Source organism: Anabrus simplex, chromosome 1, assembly GCF_040414725.1.
Source record: "Anabrus simplex isolate iqAnaSimp1 chromosome 1, ASM4041472v1, whole genome shotgun sequence".
Classification (NCBI taxonomy): Eukaryota; Metazoa; Arthropoda; class Insecta; order Orthoptera; family Tettigoniidae; genus Anabrus; species Anabrus simplex.
In genome coordinates this window covers 1,663,725,472-1,663,751,744 of record NC_090265.1, presented here as the reverse complement: position 1 = coordinate 1,663,751,744, position 26,273 = coordinate 1,663,725,472, and positions in this window count along the sequence as shown.

The window sequence follows — 26,273 nt, the reverse complement described above, 5'->3', positions numbered from 1 at the left end:
CAGCCTGTTCCAATAATAACCATCCCTTGCTGATATTCAGAACAATCAACAAGGCTTTTGAAGTAATTAGCCTGTTCTGGGAACCCAGTAGTCAGCGAAGATGCGAAGATCCTCCTTATCTAAACTCTAAATAAGTTACTGAAGTTTCGAGCCTGTTTATAACTCTCGGCAGTCAGTGTAGCTAAGTAGGCTTAGGATGGACGATTGAGTTGTAAATTATTCATTTCTTAATAATGTGACGGCCAGCGAGTTTTGGTTACTATCATTGGAATATGTCCGCCTCTGTGGTGTAGTGGTTAGTGTGATTAGCTGCCACCCACGGAGGTCCGGGTTCGATTCCCGGCTCTGCCACGAAATTTGAAAAGTGGTACGAGGGCTGGAACGGGGTCCACTCAGCCTCGGGAGGTCAACTGAGTAGAGGTGGGTTCGATTCCCCCCTCATCCATCCTGGAAGTGGTTTTCCGTGGTTTCCCACTTCTCCTCCAGGCGAATGCCGGGATAGTACCTAACTTAAGGCCACGGCCGCTTCCTTCCCTCTTCCTTGCCTATCCCTTCCACTCTTCCCATCCCTCCACAAGGCCCCTGTTCAGCATAGCAGGTGAGGCTGCCTGGGCGAGGTACTGGTCATTCTCCCCAGTTGTATCCCCGACCAAGAGTCTGAAGCTCTAGGGCACTGCCCTTGAGGTGGTAGAGGTGGGATCCCTCGCTGAGTCCGGGGGAAAAGCCGGACCCAGAGGGTAAACAGATGATGATGATGATGATGATGATGATGATGATGATGATCATTGGAATATTCATTTCTTGTGTGTGTGTGTGTGTGTGTGTGTGTGTACCATATAAGTGTATTATTTTAATTTCTTCGGATTTGAAAACTAAATTGTGCAACTTATTATTACTATTATTATCAGTATTATCGTTCATTGTAATAATATACAACCGTGTACTACGAAATAAACTTGTGACGTTCCTTATCAGGAAACTAGGGGGCCCATTTTCAAAGCCCCAAACTTCTCAGCGCCGCTACTTTCCGAACGCATCCTGTTTTCTGACTCAGCCAGTTCTACTTTCGTTCATCCACACACCCCATTAGTATTGATAGCTCCCCATCGAATTTCATTTCTTCCTCCAAGTAGTGTCCAAGGTGTCCCTCACCTTTCAAATGCAAGTGGGACTCCGTTGCTCCTAAAGGTCCGAGGCTTGCTTAAAATGGTCTGAGCTCGGTCAATTCTGTGAAGAAGGATGCGACCCTGCTTACGCACAGTTCCAGTGGGAATATCTTCTCTAACTGGTTAGCGACCACCCATGGATTGTATAGACCTAGTCGCCGGAGTTAAGGTGGGCCATGATTCAGAATATGTCCGAGATGCCCACTCCTATTCCATAGTAACTGACATCCTAAGTCTCAGGACCACTTACTAGGCTACTCAGCCGTTGCCCATGGTTCACAAACTAGGACGTGACTACAGTAACCCACACCACGAGACGTAGCTAGTTTACCATGAAGAGGAAATACCACGAAAGTGAATGTTTTGTAACACTTTGTCTGCTCTTGTTGTCTGTCTGTATGGTCATCAGCCCAGAGGCTGGTTGGATCCTCAAATAGCATCACCAAAGGCTATGCAGTTATAGGGAAACTACAAAAACCAATGGCAGTACCAAAATGAGGCGTACTAGGCAAGATGAGGAGTGAGGTAGTTTGCCATTGCTTTCCTCCTGCTCTTGTTATTGTATAAAATATCTAGGAAATGTGTGGAAGAATTGAATTTCACATTTTCCCGCTTGATTTTTGACATTCTGTACAATTCCTAGCCATTCCATCAAATACCGTTTTGTAAACATCCAGAGGTACTGAGACCACAGGTTGAAGTCGTAACTCACCACATTTAGTCTCTCAAAGACCACTGCTACATGAGCTGAGCAATACATTTGAGTGATTTTAAACGGAGAACGTGCGCCTCATTATCAAACACTTTGCGGTCTCCTCAGGCGAGCAGGTGAGCAAGGTTCTTATTGTATTTAAATATTGTCAGCTTATCTGCTTCTAGCGGAAGTGGGCTCCCCTGCTTTTCATTTCATTCTTACATTTGAAACATTTTATTGTACGCTAAATAATGTACAGCTTTTGCACTCAAGAACGACAAGCAATTCCCAGATTAAATCTACCCTCCATCCTCCTTCATACTCCCACATTGCACTACACCCAATCAGTCATCAGTGATCCGTCCGACTCGTTGGCTGAATAGTCAGCATACTGGCCTACGGTTCAGAGGGTCCCGGGTTCGATTCCCGGCCGGGTCGGGGATTTTAACGCTCATTGGTGAATTCCAGTGGCGTGGGGGCTGGGTGTTTGTGCTGCCCTCAACTCCCTACAACTCACACACCACACATAACACTATCCTCCACCACAATAACACGCAGTTACCTACACATTGCAGTTGTCACCCACCTTCATCGGAGGGTCTGCCTTACAAGGGCTGCACTCGGCTAGAAATAGCCACACGAAATTATTATTATTATTATTATTATTATTATTATTATTATTATTATTATTATTATTATTATTATTATTATTATCACTGATCTGCATTTAAGTGGCCCATTCCCTATCACTTGTTTTTTTCTTAAATCTTAGTCTTTTCTTAAATGACTTCAAAGAACGTAGAAATTTATCGAACGTTTCCCTTGATCTTCTTCTTTTCAATGTCGTGCCCAGTCTCCCGGACATTGGTGATCAATATGGACAATGTTTTTCTATCTTCAGCAACACGTCTGCGCTGTCTGACGATTGTTATTGCTTTCCCTTGATACATTATTCCAATCCCTAATTCCTCTTCTATAAATACATGTTTGTCCCAGTTTGTCCTCTTGAATTCCAGTTTTATATTCATACTATGGTCTTTGCTACCTCTAAAAGCTTTACTCGCCTTATTCGTCTACTAATGTAATTCCACGCCATCTCTCCACCGACAGTTAGGAGCGTGCCCCCGTAGTCAAGCAGCTCGTCTCCTTACTCCCAAGTCTTCTTGAGCCCAAAGTTTGAAACATTTTCGTAAAGCTACTCTTTTCTCGGAAATCACCCAGAACAAAATTCATGCTGCTTTTCTTTGGATCTCCTTCATTTCATGGATGGAGTAATCGTGGTGTAGGTCTTATACACTGGAACCATACTCTAATTGGAGTCTTGCTAGAGACGTATACACTCTCTCTTGTACACCCTTTCCCTTAAATACGTTTATGAAGAAATCTATAACATTTATTTACGATCTCATTAATGTGATTATCTCTATGAATATATATTATATTAACCCCTACGTACTTGCAGTGTTTCCCATGAGATACTATCATCCCATCAACATTGTAATTTAAACTGAGATGATTTTACCTCTTGGTGAAACTTACAACCTGAATTTTCATCAAGTTTACCATCATAACATTATCTGCAGACATTCTCACAACATTGTCGAGGTTTGTTGCAGTCATTCACAATATTGCACCTTTTTTATTACTCTATACACTCCTGAAGAGCCTTGGCCTACGAAGGGACCTCTACTCAGTTCGAAGGTCTGCAGATTACGAGGAGACGCATGGACATTACGAAGAATCCTCTTGGTTGTTATTCTTCGTTTATCTGGACTGGGGCCGCCATGTAACTCCTCAACCACCAGGTCCATGCAAAACTCCCTGATCTGACCAGGAATCGAACCCAGGGCCTCCGATTGAGAGGCAGACTCGTTACCTCTAGACCGCGCTGCCAGGTTCCTCGCACACATTCTTTTATAAATGAGTGAAATGACAACCTGGAATCTTTGGTTAGATTTGGCTAATGATAAGCTCCACTGACGAAGTGAGCGAATGTCTTTATGTCATTAACAGACGCATACAGTTTATATTCCCCAAAAACACTACTGACAGCCGGTCAAGTGTATTTGGCGCACTGTGAATTCAGAGAAGGAACAAAGGAAAAAACTTCGCACTCATATATTTTCTCCACTACACGGCAAAGCATAGAACATGGATATATTTTTTGGCTTAGAAGACGAGAGAGTATATATATACTTTGGTTGTTCACCTCATAGTAGTCTCTTACAACATGCACGAAGTACAGATAATGCATTCCTTTAATCCGCCCACAAAGGGGCTAAAGAGTTCCGATAAGTCGAAAGGAAAATTAGTGTATCCACAAAAGAATGAGAAGGGTAATGAATTGTGAGAAAAATGAAAGCCATCCTAGACCTCGTAATTATAAAAGGCCTACTAATCTATTTTTAAAATTCTTCTTTTACACTTTGTTTTACGTCGCACCGACACAGATAGGTCTTATGGTGACGATGGGATAGGCTTAGGAGGCGGAAGGAAATAACCGTGGCCTTAATAAATGTACAGCCCCCAGCATTTGCCTGGTGTGAAAATGGAAAACGATGGATAACAATCTTCAGGGCTGCCAACAGTAGGGATCGAACCCACTATCTCGCGGATGCAAGCTCATAGCTGCATGGCCCTAACCGCACGGCCAACTCTCCCGGTCCTACTAATCTAAAGAGTATTATTATTATTATTATTATTATTATTATTATTATTATTATTATTATTATTATTATTATTATTATTATTATTATCATTCTTTCAAACCTTGGCTGAATAGTCAGCGTTGAGGCCTTCGGGTTCGAATCCCGGCCGGGTCGGGGATTTTAATCACGTCTGATTAACTCTTCTGACTCGGGGACTGGGTATTTGTATTTGTCCCAACAGTTTCCTCTTCATATTCAGACAACACACTACAATACCAACTACCACAAAAACACGCAATAGTGATTACATTCCTCTATATAGGGTTGGAGTCATTAAAAGCACCCACCGTAAAACAAAGCCAAATTCACACGTTCGCCACAGTTGGCAGATGTGGTAGTAGAAGATGAACGATTATTATTATTATTATTATTATTATTATTATTATTATTATTATTATTATTATTATTATTATTATTATTATTATTATTATTATTATTATTATTATTATTATTATTAATGTGCCTGTCTTTTATTCAAAGGCCATGGGTTCTCTTTCTGGCCAGTTCAAGTAACTTACGTATTTTAATTCTGGACTGAGTTGTAGAACGGAGTTCACTTGATACGAGATTTTCTGAAGCTCATAGACTACAGAAAGGAAGCGCACAGTGAGAAGGTGTCGCTACTGACCGAGTATACGTAGATGAGCGCTGGTTTCCATGGTTACAGTGCTGTCCGGAAATACTGATGACGCTAATTGCAGATAGACCTCCAGGACATACTAAGTAGTATATACCAAGCTGAGAAAAAAAGGAAATAAAGTTCATCTTATGTGGATCAGAGACCACACTGGAGTTCTACACAATGAGACTGTAGAGCAACTGGCGAAACAAAGCATTACAGAAGGCCAGTTCCAAGCACTACCCCTACCATACACAGACTTCCGAAGCCACATCAAAGAACAGGCTTAGAAAGAATGGTCAAATCACTGGGCAACAACTCAGCTCATCAGAGGCAAGCATTACACCGCTATCAAGAGACACATCCCATAGAAACCATGGTTCAACCTTCTATCTCTAACTCGCCGACATATCACATAATTACCAGAATGAGACTTGGACATGCATCTTACACCAGTCATCTGCTCAGAATCAAAGTTATAGATTCCATAAATTGCCCCTCTGGTCCCAATCAAGAAGCAGACCCCAACCACAAAATTTTAGGATGTACTAGATACAAACCGCAAGTAACCAATTTATAACAAACGCCTATAAAACTAAAAGTTCCAATTCCCACGTCCGTTTCGTCGTTGTTAAGGATCTCAAAACATATCCATGTCAAGAAGAACAGAAACAACGTTTCCAACAGCACTACAGGTAGTGAGTGAGTAAAGTGTGTAGAGAAGGAAGAAGATAATTCCTTCATATCCTAAAGGCAACGACTTATCCATGCAACCCAACCATTCTTGTCTGTCATTTGCTATCGTTTTCAGTTTCATAATTATAATTTGCACATGCTAATCTCTTCTCGATGTCTTCCAAGTATTTAATCCTGGATCGTCGTCTTCCTTTCTTCACCAACACGTTCTCTTCAGGACTGTTATTGATAAAAGTGTTGTGTCTGATTATATGTGCAATAAATTAGGTTTTACTCTTTCACATTTCCTTTAATAATCTTCTCGCTTCATGGACTTCCCTTAAAACTTCCAGGTTCCTTTTTCTTTCCGTCCAGCTTGTTCTAGTAATTTTGTGCCACATCCACATTTCTGCAGCAACAAAGTGGTTCCTTTCCAGACCACCAGAGTCCAACTTTCGCTACCATAGAGAATGTACTCCATACAAATGACTTCGCAAGGGATTTTCTGACGTCAGTGTTAGCAGGTTTATATATTTTTATATGTCAGTTGTGTCACTGCGGTCCTTTTCTTCCCATCCACCAAACATATATTGCTCTGACAAGATAACAGAATTGTTTCAGCTGATCAATTCTGAGGTCGTCAATTGTTATATCGGTGTTGATTTTTAAAATGTTCTCTCGTACCGCTATTGCTTTTGTTTTACTTTTGTCGATTTCCATTTTTAAGAGTGTCTGAAAAAGAGAACAGAAAGTAATATTTCCGAAGAACGCTACAGATTGTCGGTGGGGAGAATAAAGCTCTTCGGATTTGAATAAGGAACGGACACGTGGTAAGAGCAGGAGCTGTATACAGGGTGTTAGGTATATACGTGCAGATATTAAGCTAGTCGGCAAAGAAAAAGACATCTCACAATATATGCTATGTACTTTTTATCTTGTCCTATTAGTTTGCCCATAACTGAGCCAAGTATTTCAGGACCTAATGTGTTTTGAACGGCCGTAGCAGGATATGCCGGTTACGTCATTCTGTCCACGCGTAGTGGAAGTACAGTAGCAGAGTCTAGGGCTTGTTGAACCTGTTTCTTATCGCAGGCCAACACATGTTGTTGTGCACTTCCCCTAAAGGCTTGGCAAGTAGGCGAGGATGACTCACGTGCCAGGCCACTTGCTGTACTCGAAAACCGGTCTAGGGTACTCTGTGTGAAATGTACACAGGATCCTTACAGTGACCTCGAAGATACGCACCAGCACATACGTGCGAATAAAGTATTGTGTAGTTGTGTGTGATTTATAAGACGTCAATGGCATTACTCAGTGATCCAACCTGACAAAATGAAAGGAAATAGTTAATAAGTAAATGAAAAATGAGCGCAAAATTTCTGTGCTGTTATTGCGACAGTCTACGATGAATTTCTGACAATAGACAATGCGAGTTGTCTATGCTTATTCATAAACTTTTCAGGTCAATGAAAGGACGGTGGACACTGAAAGAAAAGGCTGTAAGTATTCAGTCATATTGTTATTAATGAGACAGATTTCAAAAACCGTAGTTGCAACCATGCGTGAACATTGCTCGAAGGAACAATAGCTACTGTGGATTTCTTTTGCTAGATGCTTTACGTCGCACCGACACAAATAGGTCTTATGGCGACGATGGGACAGGAAAGGGCTAGGAGTGGGAAGGAAGCGGCCGTGGCCTTAATTAAGGTACAGCCCCAGCATTTGCCTGGTGTGAAAATGGGAAAACACGGAAAATCATCTTCAGGGCCGCCGACAGTGGGGTTCGAACCTGCTATCTCCCGAATACTGGATACTGGCACCAGTTAAGCAACTGCAGCTATCGAGCTCGGTCTACTATGGAATTGCCGCCGGGCATTTCTAATAGATGGCTTATTCTTCTTTTTCCTAATTTGTTTACCTTCCAGGGTTGGTTTTCCCTCGGACTCAGCGAGGGATCCCACCTCTACCGCCTGAAGGGCAGTGTCCTGGAGCGTGAGACATTGGGTCGGGGGATACAACTGGGGTGAATGACCAGTACCACGCCCAGGCGGCCTCACCTTCTATGCTGAACAGGGGTCTTGTGTAGGCCTTGCGGGGGAATGGGGAGATTGGAAGGGATAGACAAGGAAGAGGGAAGGAAGCGGCCGTGGCCTTAAGTTAGGTACCATCCCGGCATTTGCCTGGAGAAGTGCGAAACCACGGGAAACCACTTTCAGGATGGCTGAGGTGGGAATCGAACCATCTCTACCCATTTGACCTCCCGAGGCTTAGTGGACCCCGTTCCAGCCCTCGTACCACTTTTCAAATTTCGTGGCGGAGCTGGGAATGGAACACGGGCCTCCGGGGGTTGGCAGCTAATCACACTAACCACTATACCACAGAGGTGGACAGAAGGCTAATTACCGGACAGTAAGTGCCGATAGGTAATGTAACGGACCCGTTTAATTAAAACGTCCGTAATAATAATGTTCCTACTACTACTACTACTACTACTACTACTATCTTTACGTTCCACTAACTAATTTTCACGGTTTTCGAAGACGCTGAAGTGCCAGAATTTTGTAAAGCAGTACTCTTTTAAATGCAAGTAAATCCACAGACACGAGACTGGCGTATTTGAGCACCTTCAAATACCACCGAACTGAGCCGCCTTCGAACCTGCCAAGGTGGGATCAGAAGACCAGCGCTCTATCGTCCGAGCTACGCAGACCGGCATTGGGGCTTAGAGTAAGTTGATCGTGCGGTTAGGGGCGCGCAGCTGTGAGCTTGTATTCTGGTGATAGTGGGTTCGAACTCCACTGTCGGTACCCGGGAAGATGGTTTTCCGTAGTTTCCCATTTTCACATCAGGGAAATGCTGGAACTGTACCTTTATTAGACTTCGAACGCTTCCTTCCCACTTGTATCCCTTTTCTCTCCCACTGTCGCCGTAAGACCTATTTGTGTCGGTGCGACGTAAAACAATTTGTAAGTACATGCTTAGGTAATTTCTGAGACATGTCTGCAATTATATTATTAACAATAATAATTCGGACCTGTTAAAAGTTCACAATTTTCTTTAGTGTTTTCTGACAGATTACGAGCTACGAAGTTTGAGTGGGGCGATTAACTTTTATTTTCATAATAGTCAGTAATAATAGACTAACACAGTTTGTATAATAATATTGTTAGTTGCTTTTCGACGGATGCAAGCTAATCGCACGGCCAACTCGCCCAATAATAATAATAATAATAATAATAATAATAATAATAATAATAATAATAATAATAATAATAATAATAATAATTGTACCGGGCGGTACACCTCCACGCTGCTTATTTAAACTATGCGCCAGTTGAAACTCCCCTACCGGGAGAAGTCTGAACTTTGTCTTATGTGTTAATTTTCAAGTTACCCTGAAGATGCCACTACTTGGAAATTTTGAAGTTTCTGAACTGTGTTGTTTTCGATGTATTTTGTTTTGCTTGTAGTAAGAAGTTTGAACTTTCTCTTCTAGAGGACACTATTGAAGAACTACAACGGTGCACCCTAGTGCGAAGTGAAAGAACTGTTCTTTTGGAGAAAATTTAATTTCAAAAGTTTGTTCGTTGCTAAATTTCTTTCAGTCATTGTTTAAGTTGGCAATATTAACCCTTTCTTTCCCCTTGTTTTGAATCTAGCCAATCCCGAATTTCTTTAATTAATTTTCCACCAATAATGTGTTTCTTCTTCATATTGTGTAGGGGTTTTCTTTATCCATCAATAAAAAGATTGTGGGCGGGTGTTTTCCTTCCTGAAACGCCTCGAACTTTCCGCGAGAGTATATAAACTGCTGATTTTAGGGTCTCTGCGCCACTTCAGTACCATCGTTCAGTGTGTAAAGTACATAGCAGGGGGCGGGAAGCGCCTCTTTCTTCGAGGAGCAGTTCTACACCAAGGTAATGGCCTTTTAATATCTTCTTTTCTTGCTAGCTCAGCAGTTTAACTCTCGGGGCGGGTCCGAAGCGTTTCTACCATGTAACCTTTTCCTAAAATGTAACTACTCTTAGCATCTATTGTCTTTTAAGGCTACATATTGGGATAGAGAGTGCTTAACCCTCTCGAGCTCCCACTCATTTTGTTTTGAGGTGAACTTATTTCTCACAACCGATTTTTCCTTAATGTAAAGTAAATTGTTCTTTTCTAAAGTCACCTCTGTAGTATGGGATTAGCCCTTGCATTAGTGGCCTAGAGCCAGATTAGGTTTTAAAACAAATGCATTAGGAGTGCAGATCGCCTCCTCTCAAATTGTTATTTTAGAGGTCATGTAATTAACCTTCTTCTCATTTAATAGACCTCAGTAGGTTGGGTATTTTACCCCTGTGTATATGTCCTTAGAGGACAGCTTGAAGGTGGAATTAGGTGTGGCCTTTGACAGGCCTGAATTTTGAGAGCAAGTTGCTCTTTCTCGAAAATTTTGTTTTCTGCGCGCCTCAAGGAGGCCTTACTGTGTAATTTGGAGCAAGTGCTCCTAGGCATGAATGGGGTTTTCTGCCCCTCTGTTGAAACTTGTGTTTGGGGTAAAACTGGGCTAATTGCTCAAGAAGTGTGAGGTTGGGGCTCGAAGCCCAAATCCTGTAAATATTGTAATTGTATTTTTATTGCCTTGCCACTCTGTACCTGTCTTTCGTGTTATTTCTGAATTTTGGAAAGAAAATATAACCTTGTTAAATTTTAAATTCACTTTAATTTCGTAGCCTGAGACCTGTTCACCCCCCGCACCTTCTTTCACCTCTACCTACCACAAAAAAACGGTAACAATAATAATAATAATAATAATAATAATAATAATAATAATAATAATAATAATAATAATAATAATAATAATAATAATAATAATAATAATAAATCTTCACGTGCCAATGGAGACGCGTGGTGTCGGAATTTTGCCCACTGGTATTCTTTAACGTGCCCGTAAATCTACCGATCAGAAGCGGTCGTATTTGAGCACCTTCAAATACCAGCGGACTGAGCCAGGATCGAGCCTGCTAAGTTCATGAAACCAGTGCTTGAACCATCTGAGCCACTCAGCCTGGCAACGTTTATTTTGATACGTTGAATAGGCACTGCAAAATCAGCAGTAAGCTAGAAGGTTCTCATTTACATTTAAACATGTTCTCTTCGGTTGGAAGCACGAAAGGAAGGTACGTTTAATTAATTTATGTTTATAACATGTCCCTTACTTTATGAAGTAAAACGTTCGATGTGTTTTGACATTTCAATTCCGATACTACTCACTTTGAAATTCTATCCCATGCATTCTTTCGTTGACGTAATAAACTTTATTTACGTACACGTCAACACGGGTTGTTTCTGCATACGGCGAGTTGGACTCCCAAAAGACCATGATATTGAAATCGCACTGTGGGAGAATATTCCACGTAAGCAGTTCGACAAAAGCACTAGACCTGTCACATGCCGGTTGTCTGCTGTTCTTAGCGACGGAGATGTCGCTGGACGGGTTCCCCACCCCTACATGAAACCGGTCTGTCTGACCTTGACCTGAATAACAGCTGTCAGAGATGCGAATTATCGTCCGTACTAGTACGCGAGTTACTTCGTAGAAGTAGCATCAGTAGTAGTATTTGAATAATGCCAGTGTATGAATACCACGAATACCATTATATGCTGCTAGTGTATCGTGTGGCAGAACAGAACACGGGTCGCCCTTCATGAATCTATCGGGAAAGGCTTCCAGCAATTTATATTATATTTCTTATTCCCTACGAGTTAAAACAGAGGACACTTTGCGTTTTAAGGGCCGATGACATTAAGGCGGCAATCATCATCATCATCATCATCGTCGTCGTCGTCACGTATAAATATTTAATAAAATAATCGTTTTATATTCATCATTGCTGAAATAGGAACTATAAGTTAACATTTAACTTAAGAAGATTGCCTAGAGTGTTTTGTTAATTTACAAAAGAAAGTTTAACATTTCTTTTAATGCAATCTGTATGTTTTTGTTTTTTAAACTGTTGTACTGTAATGTTTAACATAGGTACATTATGTTGTTCACAGGCGTTTTCGTGTACGTTCCTAAATCCGTACTTTTCTATTCGAGATAGTCTTGTTACCGTCCACCTGGAATTACGGAGCCCGTACTGTATATTAGTTCATTATTTTTCTACAACAGAGTGTTACGAATGCGACTGTAGTTCCCGCGACCACGCCACTCTTATGTCTGTGTCACTAATGTGCACTTTGTTCAGCTGTGTGCTGCTTGACTATGTGGCTCTCGTTACCTTTTTCTTCCTCTTCTTCTACTGCAGCCTTATGTCTTAACAGGTATACTGTATTCTACCGACATCATCTCAACACGCTGTAGCGTAATCTGCTGCGATTTACCGAGCTCGATAGCTGCAGTCGCTTAAGTCCGGCTCCATGGCTAAATGGTTAGCGTGCTGGCCTTTGGTCACAGGGGTACCGTGTTCGATTCCGGGAGGGTCGGAAATTTAACCTTAATTGGTTAAATTTCCTGGCACGGGAACTGGGTGTATGTGCCATCTTCATCATCATTTCATCCTCATCACGACGTGCAGGTCGCCTACGGGAGTCAAATCAAAAGACCTGCATCTGGCGAGCCGAACTTATCCTCGGACACTCCCGGCACTAAAAGCCATACGACATTTCATTTCAGTGTGGCCAGTATCCATTATTCGGGAGATAGTGGGTTCGAACCCCACTCTCGGCAGCCCAAAAGATGTTTTTCCGTGGTTTCCCATTCTCACATCAGGCAAATGCTGGTGCTACATGTCTCTAACGTGTAACCTTGTTTATGTTTCTTATATTTATTGATGTGTATGTTTGATGTTTATACACAATACGAGATTACAGCTGACTCATCCCCACGAGCTTGACCTGGTTCTCGTTTTACGCATAGTAATCTGTAGGTAACTACTGCGAACGATGCTAACTCACGTGACATACATTTCATCTTGTTTCCTCTTAAACCACGCATATTTTACTATTTTCTTCCACGTATTTCAGCTTTTAATGACCTAATAATAATAATAATAATAATAATAATAATAATAATAATAATAATAATAATAATAACGTTAAGTGCTTTACGTCCCACTATCTACTTCTACGGTTTTCTGAGACGCTGAGGTGCCCGAATTTAGTCCCGCACGAGTTCTTTTTATGTACCAGAAAATCTGCCGACACGAGGCTGACCTACAGTATTTGAGCACCTTCAAATACCACCGGACTGGGCCAGGTCCGAACCTGTAAAGTTGCAATCAAAAGGCCTGCACCTCAACCGTCTGAGCAACTCAGCCCGGAAGGAGGCACGAAATGTAGGTACGTTTAATTTATTTTTTTTTTGCTAGCGGCTTTACGTCGCACCGACACAGATAGGTCTTATGGCGACGATGGGATAGGAAAGGCCTAGGAGTTGGAAGGAAGCGGCCGTGGCCTTAATTAAGGTACAGCCCCAGCATTTGCCTGGTGTGAAAATGGGAAACCACGGAAAACCATCTTCAGGGCTGCCGATAGTGGGATTCGAACCTACTATCTCCCGGATGCAAGCTCACAGCCGCGCGCCTCTACGCGCACGGCCAACTCGCCCGGTCGTTTAATTTATTTAGTTGTATAACATGTCCAATATTCCTTTGAAACTAAACGTTCGATGTGTTTCGATAATTCAATTCCGATCCTACTCATTTGGGCATCCCATAACTGCTTTCGTTGGCGTAAGGACCTGCCATCTTTCTTGTACCTTTACGCAATGCACAACGGGGATCTACTGTATTTCACGTCCCGGCGCGCCTATACCAACCAATAATTATATCACACGCTCGTACAGGTCCCTCACCGATTCAGGTTTTCAGGTCATTTCCATACTCACTAGACCACGGGGCTGATGACCACACGTATCCCAATCCCTTAAAGGACATAACAGCAAATGAACCAGTATTAACACTGAGAATTCGGTACATCCAGGGTCCGAAACCGATGACCAGGGTTGTCTGAAGCCCCTAAGACGGAAACTGAATACTGACAACTACGAAACCAGTCTGGCGAGAATGTAACGTAACAAGGCATACGCTACTGTAGTAGCCCCCTTCAGCTCTTATCGTAGCTCAGTTGGTCTTAAACATAAAACCAGTTTGACAAGGATGTTACGTAACATCTCGTGGTAGCGTTCAGCTGTTGTACGTAAACATAAACAGAAACCAGTTTGGCACGCATGGCGCGTGACTCGCCTGTTCTCCAAGGGAAGCTATTCATTCACAAGAACAAGGCATACTACCTATTCTAAAAACATCGTATCTCTTTGCTCTCGAAAATAACTTCCGAGAATTACTAAAAGTTTGATATATAGTGGTTCGTCACATCGTTCTCTATTGCTAGAAGAAATATCTGCAGGTATACACCTAACACCCTGTATATCAAGAACACTACGTACGAATCGTGAGTTAGGCCATTCCATACCTTTCTAAATGCACTGCATCGTTTAAATTTCTGCCAGAATTGGACTGAAGATTAAAGAAATTCATCTATTTACATAAATACCTGTACAGAAATAAGGTAAATATCCTATGTAGGCCCTACTTTCCCATTATCATATTATGTTTCCCCCACCCTCACAGCTTGACTTTTATGCGCCCGCTTTACGGGAGTAACTATGTAAAGTACCGCCTCTGTGGTGTATTGGTTACTGTGATTAGCTGCCATCCACGGAGCCCCGGTTCGATTCCCGGCTATACCACGAAATTTGAAAAGTGGTACGAGGGCTGGAACGGGGTTCAGTCAGTGAGAAGAGGGGGGGGGGGGTGGTAGCGATTCCCTTCTCAGCCATCCTCGAGGTGCTTTTCCGTGATTTTCAACTTCTCCTCCAGGCAATTGCCGGGATGGAACCTAATTTAAGGCCACGGTCGCTTCCTTCTCTCTTCCTTGTCTATCCCTTCCGATCTTCCCATCCCACCACAAGACCCCTGTTCAGCATAGCAGGTGAGACTGCCGAGACGAGGTACTGGTTCTTCTCCCCAGTTGTCTCCCTCGACCCAAAGTTTCACGCTCCAGGACACTGCCCTTGAGTTGGTAGAGGTGCGATTCCTCGCTGAGTTCGAGAGAAAAGCCAACACTGGACGGTAAATGGATTAATAAAGAAAGAAAGAAAGAAAGAAAGAAAGAAAGAAACAAACAAACAAACAAACAAAGGGATTCGCCATAGTACGGAATTAAATTTTGGGATTCCTCGCTGAGTCCTAGGAAAAAACAACCATGGAGGTTAAACGAATTAAGAAAGAAAAGAAAGAAAATTCATGAAAAGAATGTTTTAAGTACGCTTACGTATCCTGTAAATGAACTTCTCTGTTTCACTAAGAGTTTTAGACTGCTTTCAAATATTGGCATATTTATATACTGCTGAAGGAACCCTGCGTCAGTGGGCCTACTCGTACGACTTTTACTGATACTGCTAATTTTAGAATCTATTTGGTATGCGGCGATCCAGGAGAAAATGCACGAAAGTTGACTGCGGTGATCTAATGGACTGTGATTAGAAGGCGATATGATTGCGAAAATGGTCTGCACGTTGGAGTAGTCGGAAAGAAACGTGAATATACAAAATAACGTAATGAAGAGTGTAAATCTACACCTCGACATGGTCCAAGACTGAATGTATGGAGACAGTGGACTCTGCCATTATACTGGAGAAATGCTGATAGGATGGATCTCATTCGGCAACTACATTCTTTATTTCAGAGAGTTGCCTTGTTACAATAGCCGCGGAATATCTTCTTGATACGACCTCGAACCACTCAAATTTGTAATGGTTTTATATCGCAGTGACCCATATAGGTCTTATGGTGTCCGTGGGATAGGACAGGGCGAAGACAGGGAAGACAACTATTGCGGCCTTAATATGAAGGTACATTTGTCTGATGTGAACATGATAAACAGCGAAAAGCCATCCATCTTCAGGGCTGCCGACAGTGGGGCTCTAGCTCGGCATTTCCTGAATGCAAGCTAACAGCTATACGGGTCTATACGATCGGTTCTCCTGGAAGTTTGTTTGTGACCCATCTCTCCAGGTTAGAACACATAGAGAGCGGTCGGAAACAAGGCGAAGCGGCTATATGAACGTTAGAGCGTTCGTCGCACTGAAGGGTAATTTTTCTCATTTCTTTCTTAATCCGTTTACCCTCCAGGGATGTTTTTTCCGTCGGACTCTGATAGGGATCCCACCTTTACCGCCTCAAGGACAGTGTCCCGGAGAGTGATATTTTGTGTCGTGGGGATACAATTATGGAGAAGGACCAGTACCTCGCCCAGGGGGCCTCATCTCCTATGCTGAAGTGGGACCTTGCGGGGGATGGGAAGATTGGAAAATATAGACAAAGAAGAGGGAAGGAAGCGACCGTGGCCGTAATTTGCCTGGAGAAGAAGTGGGAAACCAGGGAAAACCTCTTCAAGGATGGCAGAAGCTGGAATCGAACGCCCTCTACTCAGTTGACCTCCCGTGGCTGAGTGGACCCCGTTGCAGCCCTCGTACCACTTTTAACATTTCGTGACAGAGCCGGGAATCGAACCCGGGCCTCCACGGGGGGGGGGGACTAATAAAACTAACCACTATACCACAGAGGCGGACATATGTAATTTTAAAAAAATCGATATCTTTCGCCATTTTATCAGCTGGTGAAGTTAACCAATCAGATCATTTCGCGAGCGAATTCAAATGAGCTTTGCGAGGCGGTGTTGCTAATACCGAGAAATCAGCATCATATAAAAACACGCGATGGGTTTCAGCCAGTTTTATCGTAGCGTACTTGCTATGGCGCGATCTTGTTCGCTCCGTGATCCGTGTTCAAATCCCTCCCCAGACGAATATTTTTCTTCTAATGATGGTCTTAACCCACGAACAGGTTTAGCAACACCGCCTCGCAAAGCCTATTTGAATTCGCCCGTAAAGCGATCTGATTGGCTAACTTCACCAGCTGATGAAATGACAATGGTGTGAGATTTCGAATCATTTCTTTTCTTTTCTTTTCTTTTCTTTTCTTTTCTTTTCTTTTCTTTTCTTTTCTTTTCTTTTCTTTTCTTTTCTTTCTTTCTTTCTTTCTTTCGTTCTTTCTTTGTTTCGTAATCCGTTTTCCCTCCTCGGTTGGATTTTCCCGCAGACTCAGCGAAGGATCCCGACTCTACCACCTAAGGGCATCCCCCTGTGGGTCGGGGCGGTAAAATAACACCCACGGTATCCTCTGCCTGTCGTAAGAGGCGACTAAAAGAGGCCCCAGGGGCTCTGAACTTTGGAGCGTGGGTTGGCGACCACGGGGCTCTTAGCTGAGTCCTGACATTGCTTCCACTTACTTGTGTCAGGCTCCTCAATTTCATCTATCTTATCCGACCTATCTTGATTAACTCTTGTTCTTTTACGACCCTGACGCTATTAGGTTTGCGAGAGCTAGGGAGTCTTTCAATTTCACGCCCTTCGTGGCCCTTGTCTTTCTTTGGCCGATATCTTCATTTTTCGAAGTGTCGGATCCCTTCCATTTTTCCCTCTGATTAGTGTTATATAGAGGACGGTTGCCTAGTTGTACTTCCTCTTAAAACAATAATCACCACCACCACCTAAGGGCAGTGTCCTGGAGTATGAGACTTCGGGTCGGGGATACAACTGGGAAGGAGGACCAGTATCTCACCCAGGCGGCCTCACCTGCTATGCTGATCAGGGACGTTGTTGGTGAATGGAAAGATTATAATGGATAGCCTCCGGGGGCTGGCAGTAATCACTCTAACCACTACACCACAGAGAAGGACATTACCGAGCTCGATAGCTGAAGTCGCTTAAGTGCGGCCAGTATCCAGCAATCGGGAGATAGTGGGTTCGAACCCCACTGACGGCAGTCCTGAAGATGGTTTTCCGTGGTTTCCCATTTTCACACCAGGCAAATGCTGGGGCTGTACCTTAACTAAGGCCAGGGCCGCATCCTTCCCATTCCTAGGCCTTTCCTATGCCATCGTCGCCGTAAGTCATATCTGTGTCGGTGCGACGTAAAGCAAAAAAAAAAAAAAAACAGAGAGAAGGGCATTACTTTTATCAAATTATTTATTACAGTGACCCACCCTCTAACGCTCATGTACTCGGTGCACGTTGTTTCCGACCACCCTGCATATTAAAGAAAGTGCTAGAATAATAGCTTGCACTTACAACTCGTATCACTTGTAGGCTTTTGAAAGGCGAATAACCTCAGAAAATAAAAGTAAAACATCACAGAGTACATTATTCAAGAGTCAAGAATGTTCGTTGTTTAAAATCCATTTCTTTGGAAGCCCAGATGTTTCACCTCCCGATGGCGCCATGGACAATGGCTACCTGGCCCCAGTTCTTTTGCTCTTTTCCCCCCACTCCCGCTGTTTGAGGTGGCTTGCGCCGGCCGGACAATATACGCGGAACGAAATGCTTTTGTTTTGACTTGCACGCAAGGCGTGACGAATGCACAACACGACACAAATTACATCTTCAAATCTTGAGACCTAACACGGGTAACAAGGTATGTGCCTCCGAGGTTGTGATACAGCGTCATCTGTGGAGGGCGCGGAAGCAAACATTGAGGCATCACCTGGAATACAATGATGAAGGTCGTTCCCTCGATCACGTTAGTAGGGCTATTAAATGCTTTTGGTGCGTGTGGAATAATAAAGCGATGTATAATGAATGAACTCCTTTCTGTGAAGCTTGTAACTCAGAGAATTAGAGTAGGTGAAGCATTATCTGACCCTGTAATCATTAAGAGGGGAATTCTTCAAGGCAGCATTATTGGAACTTGTTGTTTTCTTATTTATATATATGATATGATTAAAGAACTTGAGTAATTTTTTTTTGCTATGGGCTTTACGTCGCACCGACACAGATAGGTCTTATGGCGGCGATGGGATAGGAAAGGCCTAGGAGTTGGAAGGAAGCGGCCGTGGCCTTAATTAAGGTACAGCCCCAGCATTTGCCTGGTGTGAAAATGGGAAACCACGGAAAACCATTTTCGGGGCTGCCGATAGTGGGATTCGAACCTACTATCTCCCGGATGCAAGCTCACAGCCGCGCGCCTCTACGCGCACGGCCAACTCGCCCGGTGAACTTGAGTAAGAAATATCATATTTGATTCGTATTGACTTAGTATTACGGAGACTAGGAGAGGAATTATCCATCTTTCAATGAAAATCCTCAGCCTGTTTCCAATCATTCGACCGGGTCAGGAATGGAATGAACGAAGCCCCCATCTAGGGGCGATGATAGGAATTTTGCTTGCTGCCGAAGCCTGTCGCACTCCTCTGGGGCAATGATTAATGACCGACAGATGAAATGAAAAGATGTTGGAGAGTGTTGCTGAAATAAAAGATGGCAGGGAAAACCGGAATACCCGGAGAAAAACCTGTCCCGCCTCCGCCTCACATAGAGTGACCCGGATTTGAACCACGGAACCCAGCGGTGAGGGGCCGGCGCGCTGCCGCCTGAGCTTAGGAGGCTCCCATCTTTCAATAGAAAATTAAATTAAATTTTCTAATTTAAATGTTTCATTTCTAATTTAAATTTATTTTTGTAATGAAACATGGATAATTCCTCTCCTATTTTCCTAAAGAACTTGAATTAGAGAAAAGTTTTTTTCCGAGGATGTTTACTACATAGACTAATAAATAAGATACAAGATTGTGAGCGACTATAAAAAGACCTCGACAGTGTTGTGAGATGGACAGTAGGCAATGCTATGATGGTAAAAGGGACGAAAAGTCTCATTGTGAGTTTCACAAACAGGAAAAGTCCTCTCAGTTTTAATTTCTGTGTTGATGAGGTGAAAGTTCCTCATGTGGATTTAAAAAATTCGTTTTACATCGTACCGATAATGGGATAAGAAAAAGCTAGAAGTGAGAGGGAAGTGGTCATTTGCCTGGTGTGAAAATGGGAAACTACTGAAAACCATCTTTAGAGCCGCTTACAGTGGGGCTCAGCCCACTATCTCCCGAATGCAAGCTCGCAGCTGCCTGATCCTAACCGCACGGTCAACACGCTCGGTGGAATGTAAAGAAAAACAGGAGGGGAAGGAGAAGGTGGTAGTGTTTCACGTTGGTACCAACAACGTAAGGCAAGCTGATATAAGCTCTAACATAGTTGGGGATGTGTGGGATCTAGTAAATGCAGCACGGATCAAGTTTAAGGAAGCGGAGATTGTTATCAGTGGAATACTGTGTAGTAGGGATAATGACTGGAAGGTGATTGGGGATTTAAATGAGACAATGGAGTGGGTATGTGGGAAACTGGGAGTGAAATTCCTAGATCCTAATGGGTGGGTAGGAGATAGGATCTGTGCTCAGATGGCCTTCACTTAAACGGCAGTGGTACGTATATGTTAGGAAATTTGTTAAAAAAGGTAATAGGGAGGTACATTCAGGGAAACGATGTGGTCTAGGGAGCGGTGATAAGGGTACAGACATCTGGAAGTCAAGTAGGGATGACATAAAAATGTTAGTGTTGAACTGTAGAAGTATTGTAAAGAAAGGAATAGAATTAATTTAATAGATATATACTTACCAGATATTGTAATAGGAGTTGAATCATGGCTGAGAAATGATATAATGGATGCAGAAATTTCTCACGGAACTGGAGTGTGTATCGTAGAGATAGGAGGTATGGTGGGAGGGGGAGTATTCATTTTGGCGAAGAAGAATTTGTAAGCTATAAAAAAGTTAAAGATGAGAAACATGAAATTCTACGTGTAAGGCTCATTTCTAAAGATAATAGGCAACTTGATGTCTTTGGAGTGTATAGACCAGGAAAGGGTAGCGCTGACACGGATTCAGAATTATTTGAAAAGATAATCACCTATGTGGCAAACGACATGGAAAGGAATGTGATTGTAGCGGGAGATCTGAATTTACCAAATGTCAATCGGGAAGGAAATGCGAACGAAAGGAAGCATGACCAACAAATGGCAAATAAGCTAATATGGGAAAAACAGCTGATCCAGAAAGTGATGGAATCAACTTGAGGGGAAAATATCCTGGATGTGGTGCTCATAAAACCAGATGAACTCTATAGAGAAACCGAAGTAATAGATGGCATTAGTGATCATGAAGCTGTTTTTGTCGTAGTTAAAAATAAATGTGATAGAAAGGAAGGTCTTAAAAGTAGGACTATTGGACAGTACCAAATGGCTGATAAAGCAGGCATGAGGCAGTTTCTAAAAAGTAACTATGATCGGTGGAAAACGGTAAATAAAAATTAAACAAACTCCGGGATGTGTTTAAAACAATTGTTGAGGAATGTGAAAACAGGTTTGTAGCTTTAAAGGTGGTAAGGAATGGTAAAGACCCACCTTATTATAATAGAGAAATAAAGAGACTAAGAAGGAGGTGCAGATTGGAAAGAAATAGAGTTAGAAATGGCTGTGGAAGTAAGGAGATATTGAGGGAACTTACTTGGAAATTGAATCTAGCAAAGAAGGCAGCTTAGGATAACATGATGGCAAGCATAATTGGCAGTCATACAAATATTAGTGAAAAATGGAAGTGTATTAATAGGTATTTTAAGGCAGAAACAGGTTCCAAGAAGGACATTCCAGGAATAATTAATGAACAAGGGGAGTGTGTGTGTGAGGATCGTCAAAAGGCAGAAGTATTCAGTCAGCAGTATGTAAAGATTGTTGGTTACAAGGATAATGTCCAGATAGATGAGGAGACTAATGCTAAAGAAGTATTAAAATTTACATATGATAATAATGGCATTTACAATAAGATACAAAAGTTGAAAACTCGAAAAGCGGCTGGAATTGGTAAGATTTCTGGGGATATACTAAAGACAATGGGTTGGGATATAGTACCATATCTGAAGTACTTATTTGATTATTGTTTGGTTGAAGGAGCTCTACCAAATGAGTGGAGAGTTGCTATAGTAGCCCCTGTGTATAAAGGAAAGGGTGATAGACCTAAAGCTGAAAATTACAGGCCAGTAAGTTTGACATGCGTTGCATGTAAGCTTTGGGAAGGCATTGTGATTATATTAGACCTGTTTGCGAAATAAATAACTGGTTCGACAGAAGCCAATTCGGTTATAGGAAAGGTTATTCCACTGAAGCTCAACTTGTAGGATTCCAGCAAGATATAGCAGATATCTTGGATTCTGGAGGTCAAATGGACTGTATCGCGATTGACCTGTCTAAAGCATTTGATAGGGTGGATCATGGGAGACTATTGGCAAAAATGATTGCAATTGGACTAGACAAAGGAGTGACTGAATGGGTTGCTATATTTCTAGAAAATAGATCTCAGAGAATTAGAGTAGGCGAAGCTTTATCTGACCCTGTAATAATTAAGAGGGGAATTCCTCAATGTAGTGTTATTGGACCTTTATGTTTTCTTATATATATATATATATATATATATATATATATATATATATACAGGGTGTTAGGTGTATACATGCAGATATTAAGCTAGTCGGCTAAGAAAAATACATCTCATAATATATGCTATGTACTTTTTACCTTGTCCTATTAGTTTGCCCATAACTGAGCCAAATATTTCAGGACCTAATGTGTTTTGAACGGCCGTAGCAGGATACGCCGGTGATGTCATTCTGTCCACGCGTAGCGGAAGTACAGTAGCCGAGTATAGGGCTTGTTGAACCTGTTTCTTATCGCAGGCCAACACATGTTGTTGTGCACTTCCCCTAAAGGCTTGGCAAGTAGAAGAGGATGACTCACGTGCCAGGTCACTTGCTGTACTCGAAAACCGGTGTAGGGTACTCTGTGTGAAAAGTACACAGAATCCTTACAGTGACGTCGAAGATCCGTACAAGCACATACGTGCGAATCAAGTGTTGTGTATTTGTGTGCGATTTTTAAGACGTCAATGGCATTACTCAGTGATCCAAGTTGACAAAATGAAAGGAAATGGTTAATAAGTAAATGAAATATGGGCGCAACATTTCTGTGCTGTTATTGCGACAGTCTACGATGAATTTCTGACAATAGACAATGCGGGTTGTCTATGCTTATTCATAAACTTTTTAGGTCATTGAAAGGACGGTGGACACTGAAAGAAAAGGCTATAAGTATTCAGTGAAATTGTTATTAATGAGAAAAATTTCAAAAACCGTAGTTGCATCCATCGTGAACATTGCTCAAAGGAAAAAGACCTACTGTGGAATTGCCGCCGGGCATTTCTAATAGAAGGCTTATCCTTCTTTTTCCTAATCTGTTTACCCTCCAGGGTTGGTTTTTCATGGGACTCAGCAAGGGATCCCACCTCTACCGCCTCAAGGGTAGTGTCCTGGAGCGTGAGACATTGGATCGGGGATACAACTGGGGAGAATGACCAGTACCTCACCCAGGTGGCCTCACCTGCTATGCTGAACAGGGGCCTTGCGGGGGTATGGGAAGATTGGAAAGGATAGACAAGGAAGAGGGAAGGAAGCGGCCGTGGCCTTAAGTTAGGTACCATCCCGGCATTTGCATGGAGAAGGGGGAACTACGGGAAACAACGTTCAGGATGGCTGAGGTGGGAATCGGACCACCTCTACTCATTTGACCTCCCGACGCTAAGTGGACCCCGTTCCAGCCCTCGTACCACTTTTCAAATTTCTTGTCAGAGCTGGAAATCGAACCCGAGCTTCGGGGGTGGCAGCTAATCACACTAACCACTGCACCACAGAGGCGGACGGAAGGCTTATTACTGAACAGTAAGTACCGATAGGTAAAATGATGACTGTAATGGACCCGTTTAATTAGAACTTCCGTAAAAATAATATTACTACTACTACTACTACTACTACTACTAATAATAATAATAATAATAATAATAATAATAATAATAATAATAATATCTTTACGTTCCACTAACTAATTTTCACGGTTTTCGGAGACGCTGAAATGCCAGAATTTTTTTTTATCGCAGTATTTTTTAATGCAAATAAATCTACAGACACGAGACTGACGTATTTGAGCACCTTCAAATACCACCGGACTGAGCCAAGACCAAGCCTCCCAAGTTGGGTTCAGAAGGCCAGCACTTTACGCAGTGCTGCACCAATCATCTTGCCGGGCTGAGTGGCTCATACGGTTGAGGCACTGGCCTTCTGAGTCCAGTCTTGACAAGGTGCTCAAATACGTCAGCCTTGTGTCAGTAGATTTACTGGTACGTGAAGAACTCCTATGGTACTAAATTCCTGCAAATCCGCGTCTCCAAAAACCGTGAAAAGTAGTTAGTGGGACGTAAAGCCAATGACATTATTATCATCATCTTACCTGCACAGTTCATAGGGGTATCTTACCTGGAGTTCCTCATAGGTACGTTATTAGAGCTTTCAGAGGACGCTCCGTTTCGAATACGCCGAAACATGTGGTTTTTACACGATGGTCCACCACCTGATATAAGCCGCTTACTGCGTGATCATTTGGATCAGTCCTTTGGTCTATGGCGAATAGGACGACATGGACCCATCAATTGGCCCGCCAGATCTCCAATGGATATTACGGAAGACTGGATTCGGAGAAGTGATTTTCTTTTGTTAGTTGCTTTACGTCGCACCAACACAGAGAGGTCTTATGGCGACAATCGGACAAGAAAGGCCTAGGAATTGTAAGAAAGTGGTCGTGGCCTTAATTAAGGTTCAACCCCCGCAATGCCTGGTGTGAACTTGGGAAACCACGGAAAACCATCTTCAGGGCTGCCGACATTGGGGTTCGAAGCCCCAATCTCCCGGATGCGAGCTCACAGCTGTGCGCTCCTAACCGCATGGCCAACTCGCCGGGTACGGAGAAGTGAAGCCTGCAGAGTAGTCCAGGGAGGTCACTTGAACAATTGCTACGTGTTTCACATTGGTATGTCAGATGTTACACCATTTCTGCAGCGTATTGAGTTGGGAGTTCAGTTCTCAATCGATGTAGTATTTTGAGTCTCGATAGTTCGATATTCTCATAAATCCGAGCAGAAAAATTGAAGTACCGGTAACAAAAATTATAAATCTAGAGTTTCAGTTCGCGATTGCCTTGTACGTGGCGCAAGCTGAACACAACACACGGAAGACGTGCTTGTTAAAACGCTAGATATTGACCTTGAACACAGCATGGCAGTTCTTCATTCTACACTGTACTGGTTTGGGTACATTGCGTGTGTGTGTCTGTTGATGTGCATGTTTGATGTTTATACACAAAACCTGTTTGTCACACTTTGTCCTCTAGTGCTAACCACAATACGAAGATACACCTGACTCATCGCAAAGAGACCTGGTTCTGGTCTTACGCATACTATCCTGTAGTAAACTACTGCGAGCGATGTAGGCACGGGTGAAGTACATTTCATCTTGTTTCCTCCTACACCACGCATATTTTACTATTTTCTTCCCTGCCTTTCAGCTCCTAATGACTTGTTAATAATAATACCGGTAATGTTATTTGCTTTACGTCCCACTAACTACTCTTACTGTTTCTGGAGGCGCTGAGGTGCTGTAATTTAGTCTCGCAGGAGTTCTTTTTACGCGACAGTAAATCTACCGACACGAGGCTGACTTATTTGAGCATCTTCGAATAGCATCGGACTGAGCCAAGATCGAGCCTGCCAAGTTGGGGTCAGAAGGCCAGCGCCTCAACCGTCTGAGCCACTCTGCCCGGCAGCAAAAATATTATTATTATTATTATTATTATTATTATTATTACCGGGCGAGTTGGCCGTGCGGTTAGAGACGCATGGCTGAGAGCTTGCATCCCGGAGATAATGGGTTCGAATCCCACTGTCGGCAGCCCAGAAGATGGTTTTCCGTGGTTTCCCATTTTCACACCAGGCAAATGCTAGGGCTGTACCTTAATTAAGGCCACGGCCGCCTCCTTCCAACTCCTAGGCCTTTGCTATCCCATCGTCCTATAAGACCTATCTGTATCGGTGCGTCGCACCGACACAGATAGGTTTTATGGCGACAGATATAACTAAGGACTAGGATCGGGAAGGAAGCAACCGTGGTCTTAATTAAGGTACAGCCCTAGCATTTGTCTGGTGTGAACATGAAAAACCACGGAAAATCATCTTTAAAGCTGCCGACAGAGGGATTCGAAGCCAGTACATCCCGAATATTGGATACTGTTCGAACTTTGGCGACTGTTACTATCAAGCTCGGTGATGATTTAAGAGTGGATTTCTGCCGCTGGTTAATTGATCAAGCACTCAATCCAGAATTTCTGTCAAGTGTATTAGTGACACATGAGGCAATTTTTATAGAAGGAGTGTTTAATATTTAGTATACCAAGGCAACCTCTAGCACCGGCTCTCAATTAATATCTGGATGGATGCAGTGGGAAGTCTGTCTCTTTGACCAATCGTCTTTTTATTAGCATTATTTTGCTTTACGTCCCACATACTATTTATACCGTTTTCTGAGACGCTGAGGTGACGAAATG